Below are 6,090 nucleotides of genomic sequence, written 5' to 3'. Positions count from 1 at the left end.
CTTTATTTTAAATGAAACACAACAATCAGTTTTTACCAGTTAATGGAGATGCAATTTAAACCACAAAACAACTCCCCATCTCTGCCCCCGATCCTTAAAACCTGGATTGCTGTGAACTGATGGCATTAGCTCCATGCTTGAAGCATATTGAGTAGGAAAGACATTCCATCACGTAAATATTTGAATGGTTCTCATGGTTTTCTGAATTTGTCACTATGATATAGGATTGTTTTGCTTTCAGGGTCTTTACCAAAGCCTTTTTTCTCAGACCCTCCAAGACACCCTGATTCCCTCTTCCCCCTTCCCACCAACCACTGAAATCTTGCATGAAATAGTTTTTAAATGGATGCATTTTTAGACTTCATTCAAAGCATACAGTGTGTTTTGAAACCTGGAGTGTATTTTGACTACCCCATCATACCCCAGAAACTGGAATTTTACTATTAAAAATTTGCAAGAGAGCAAATTTTCAATTTGCTAGAACATGAACTTTTTTCATGTTCACCTGACTCCAGGAGAGGGGAATTAATAAGAGCAACAAATATCCTGACACTTAAGATAAAATAGTGAGAGTGGGTGCTCACTGAAGAAGACCAAAGTGAATGGAAGTCAGAGCTCAGAGTTACTGTATAGCTGGACCCCCCCCCTCTCTCCCTACTCCCCACGAATTGCATGGATTTCCACAGCTCATGTGCTCATGGTATGTATCTATGGATTGTTTCTGCCCTAGAGAGCAAGGCTGATCCTCCCTACACCTCTGCCAAACCAATCTTTCTGATTTTATCTCTTTTATTCATAGGAGAAATACGGATTTCAAAGGAGAGGAAAAAAATTGCCTGAAGATTTGACTATTGAGCCTGAGGAAAATCTCCTGGCTTTTTCCACAGTAACCGTTCCAAAGGATGGCCATTTTCAGAGATTACCCGTTTGCTGAATACCTTTTCTTTTCTTTTCCCCACCATGTTCAATATAAAGTACTTTTCCTCTATAAAAGAAGGCTAATCCGCCAACTGAGAGCCAAGTCCTTCACCCTTTCCTGTGCCAAGAATTGATGCAGAGAATAATATTCAGCAAGCAGTAATCGCATCGTAACCGTCGCCTAAGGCCTGGTTCGTACAGGATGAAAAGTCAGTGAGTGATAAGTTTCCAAATGACCTCTGTCAGCTCCTAAAAAGAAAAAGCAAAGACAACAGCCCGTGTTAGATGGGAAGACCAGCTCAAGCACAACTAAACGGGGAGCCAAGAGCAAGAGAAAGAGCAGAAAAGTGTCCTTGCATCACCATCTAGTGGCTTTTGGTAAAATAAGTCCCGAGTCCCTTTCATTTGCTGTGATGGTTTTGGGCTCAGCCTTGCTGTATGAGGAGGTAGGTAAACAGAATTTCTATTCTGATCCTTCATTTTAGGTTTAATTGAAATATAATAGGGCACATGAATAATCTGACACCACTTTTTTGTTATCTGCTCTCTGAGCTCTTTATGGCCCTTATGGGAGCTCAGCACCTATCGGTGTCTGGGTCTGCCAGCAGTTTGCATCACCTTGCAATGTGCTGTGATTAATCCAAACTGCCCAGCTGTAACTCCTGCATCTGCAGACTGGCTTGCTCCCAGTTATGGACCGGTTAGTGAGCCCCACTGGAGCATCCATTCAGCACACCAGCACTGCTGAGAAAACCTTAAGAGAAAGCAAAGCTCCCATGGTGCTGAGCTCCCCAGGACACAACCCATTCCTTGGCCATCCTGGCCCTGTCAGGGCTGTGGTGATGTGTGTGTGGGTCCCTTATCACAGCCTTGTTTCTTACCAAGACCTCCTCTCCTCCTTGGTCCATCCTCTTGGCCTCAAGTTGTGCCAAGGACAGTTTAGTTAAATTATTACAATTGGCTCTGAGGAAGAATTTCTTTCCTGAAAGGGTTCTCAGGCATTGGAAGGAGTTGCCCAAGGCAGTGGTGGAATCCCCTCCCTGAAGGGATTGAAGAGTGGTGTAGACATAGTGCTGAGGGACATGGGTTAGTCAGGGACTTGTCAGTGTTGGGTTAATGGTTGGACCCAATGATCTTAAAGGGCTTTTCCAATTCAGGCAATTCTTTGTGTGAACCAAACTTCTCAAGGACCAGTCTCCATAGCCTTACTATTTGCACTGCTGACTTTGAGCTGGGGACAAGACCTCTGTCCCTGGCAATCCTCCACATTTCTGTACAGTGGGGTTTGCAAATGCCCTGGTTTGGCAGCAGTGTACCTGTTGGATGTGTTGAATCCTGCTAAAGCTGTGCTCCCAGCAGCACGGGTACAGCCAGGGAAAGTTCAATTCTGAGTGTGTTTTCCCAGCTGAAGACCTGTGAGCTCTTGAAGGGTAAAAGGCACGCTCTACCATACCTGTCTTTGCTCTCAAAAGATTTTTTTTTTTTTAATGCTTTATGGTCCATAGAGCAAAATCTGGTCTTCACCTTGAATCAAAGAACCTTTTTTGAAGGCGGTCGCATTGGCTTCTCCCCCCTGCCCTTGCCTTAGCTATATAATTACAACTACATGAGATATGACCTCCAGTAAAATAGTTTGAAAAACGTAGCTTGAAAAGGTCTGGAAGAGCTGCACCAGCAGCCAGGCTTTAATGAAAAAGCAGGAAGGGCTGTGTTACAAGAAAAGAATTGATCTCCAGACCTAGATGCTTTGGTTCTTTGGGGAGGTTGAATCGAAATGCATCTGGAGCAGCTGGGCCCAGCAGCAGTGAATGCTGTAGCCCCTGGGGAGGGATGGATTCTCTTTCTCCAATGTTATCATTTTCAGTAGTTGTCAGAAGTCGTATTCTTTTTCGTACAGGAAAAAGCATCTGTATACACATATAAAAATAAGTACTGTTGCTTAAACTCCAAGATCTACTTCTACTCAGGAGCTGTTAAATATTTAATAGCACTAATACAGAACAAAATTTCTTCCTTTGATAAGAAATCTTGTCTTCAACTATCAGGAAAATAGGTGCTACAAAATTGCTGGTTATCTTCTTCTCTACCAGAACTTGCTTAATGCAGGACAAATTTGCACCAAATATTTCATTTTGGAGAGTACAGAAACTGCCAGTTATACCTTAGAAGTTTTGTCTAGGAAATGGAAAATATCTGACTGTTTAAAATACTTGCATTGAAAAAAGAAGCACTGCTGCAGAAGAAAAGAGCTCTGCTCACAAGAAAATCAAAGTTATATTACTTGGACCTTAAATCAGTTGTTCTAGGTGGAGCTGGGAGGTTTGCAAAACATAAACTCATAATACCATGAGGAACAGTGTAAAAATGCCTAAGACCTTCCTGATATTCATCAGCCTGAGAGCTGATCACTGGTGAGTGCTAGAAGAGAAATTAATCAAAATTTGATTTTCAAATACCTGGAGTTGCCTGCCTGGAGGCACGAGTCCCGGGCTTGTCGTGGAGTGCTGATGGAGCCAGGGCATTGAGGGGGCTTGACCTGGGCAAGGTTCGCCCCTGGGAAAACCAAATCACCTATTTCTGCAGGATCAACCCAAACCTGACTGCCGCAACAGCAGCACGTGGGGAAAACCACTGTGAATTTGTTTTTCTCCCGCTGCAGCCTGGCTCTAGTTTTAGCCATCATCTTACTGCTCAAAAACCCCCAGCTTCTTCAATTTGCAGGAAAAACAGAGTTTAGAGCGGATTTAGTCACGAGCTTGCCAGAAGAGCTGAAGCAGCCCCTGTGGAGGGTACATCCTCCAAAGCTGCCCTGCTGCCACGTCCCCGCCAGCCCGGGCAGCTGCCCACAATGTGCTTTTGTTCCCAGTGCTGGGAGAACAAAGGCTGTTGTTGTAGGCTAATGCTGGCTCAGTGGTGGCATGTGCCTACATGGGTTGTTGGAGCCAAGGGGACACACACAGGGGGGTGGCCAGGGAGGGATATCAGCCCTCAGGGAATGTACAAGGAGGTTTCCACAGGCTGTGCAGCTCCTGGGTGCTGGAAGTTTCTCTACAGCTCTTGTTGCTCCGGGGAGGTAGGTTTTTCTGCTGTGGTCCATGGGATGCCGATCCCTGCCAGCGGCATGGAGGGGTGCCGGGGCTGGAGCTGGTGGTGTGGCTTAGGCAGGACAAGGCGGAGCTGGCTGGGGGACATGAGGGAGCTGTGGATGCAGGGTGTGGGGCTTGGCTGTCCATCAGTGCCTTGGATGGCATCTGGGGGCTGGCATTTCTGGTGGAAATATTTAGGGATTGAAATGACTGATGTAAAATCATTGCCTGGGTGGTTAAACAGAATCAGGAGCCAAATCTGCATTTCAGAGCTAGCAAAGCAGTTCTGGTCTTGCCTCACTTTTGATTTGAATATTTTAAAGGGTAGTGATGTAGTTGTTTCTAGTTTAACATGCTGCTGCAGACCTGCCTTGGGATGGAGATAACTTACATGCATTTGGAAGCCAAATCTAGTACAAACCAAGACAAGTCACTTGGTGGTGAAACATCCCCACCTGAGAGCACAATCCCCAGCCTCAGTGAGCTGTGCAGGGCAGACAGTGTTTTGGGGGAGAGATCTCAGCAAGGGAGGAGATTTTATTTGTCATCTTCTAAATCTGTTCTGCCTGTTGCCTTCAGGGAAAGGGAGAGGATCCTAATGCTGTGTTTTCCACCAACAGATCTCACGTAGCCATACAAAGTCTCTACATCTTTTTTTTTCTACCTTTGTATTATTAGATTTTAGTCAAAAGGAGCATCAGGCCCATGGATGCTTTAGGTCTTGGTGGGAGAAAAGTCTGAATTCAGGTGCAGGGAACACAGGATTTTCTGTATTTGCAACAGTGACCACTGCACCTCCCCCTGGGCCATCCCATCCTGGGCAACCTCCAGCCATCTCCAGTTTGCCCAGCGCTCCCCTAAAAAAACAGTTCCTCACTTTCTAATCCCTGCAGTTTAGCAAACAGAGGAGGAGCAGGCTGGGCTCACTGTTCCCACCCTGGCTGCCTATCCCACCCTGTCCCCTTTCACAGGGCAGGGACAGGGGGTGACAGGCTGCCTGTGGGGCTGCAGTGGCCACTGGCAGGTACTGCTGTTATACCCTGTTTCCCCCTGAATAGAATCATAGAATGTTGTGAGCTGGAAGGGATCCACAAGGATCATGAGTCCAACTCCTGTCCCTGTATAGGACAATCCCAAGATTCAGACCATGTGTCTGAGGGCACATGTTGACCAAATGGTTCTGGAATCTTGTCAGGCTTGGTGCCATGAGCACCTCCCTGGGGAGCCTGTTCCAGTGCTCCACCACCCTCTGCCTCAAGAACCTTTTCCTCATGGCCAACCTCACCCTCCCCTGCCACATCTTCCTGCCATGTCCTCTGCTCCTGGCGTTGGTGGTCAGAGAGAAGAGATCAGCGCCTGCCCCTCCTCTTCCCCTTGGGAGGAAGTTCTAGGCTGCGATGAGATCTCCTCTCAGTCTCCTCCAGGCTGAACAAACCAAGCAATTTCAGCCTCTCCTCATATATCTTCCCCTCTAAACCCTTCACCAATTCTGTGTCCCTCCTCTGGACACTCTCCAGTAGCTTTAGATCCTTTTAATCCTGTGGCACCCAAAGCTGCCCCCAGCACTGGAGGTGAGGCTGCCCCAGTGCAGAGCAGAGCGGGATGATCACCTCCCTTGACTGTCTTGCAATGCCGGGAGGAATTAGAATGCCAGGCTGGAATAAGAAAAGTTAAAAACAGTTGCTTAGATCTCTGGGCAGCCAGTGAGCTCCTATTTTCTCTGGAGAAAGCAGGGATCTCCCAGGGCATCCCCAGTGTGTCTGTCCATGAGGCAGCAGCAGGGCAAGGATGTGGGAAAACAACTCCTCCTGCCCAGGGCAGTGAACATGGAGAGACAGGGTTCAAAGCAAATCAAAAAGCAGATGGAAATCTGCTCGGCACCAGCTGACACCCTCAGCCACTTGCACTCATGTTTTAAACGTTTTGAAGTCTCAATCTGTCCCTTTTTTTCTCTTCCCTTGCAAACAGCCCAGCTCCCGTGCAATGAGGACAACCCTGCAGACGTCAGACCTGGATCATTGCCCGCCCCAGCCCCTCGCTCCTGCCCCGCAGGGCTCGGGTTTCCCCTTCTCGCTCCAGTGACGCT

Source organism: Antrostomus carolinensis, unplaced genomic scaffold, assembly GCF_000700745.2.
Source record: "Antrostomus carolinensis isolate BGI_N321 unplaced genomic scaffold, ASM70074v2 scaffold27938, whole genome shotgun sequence".
Classification (NCBI taxonomy): Eukaryota; Metazoa; Chordata; class Aves; order Caprimulgiformes; family Caprimulgidae; genus Antrostomus; species Antrostomus carolinensis.
Note: the sequence above shows the minus strand (reverse complement) of the source record.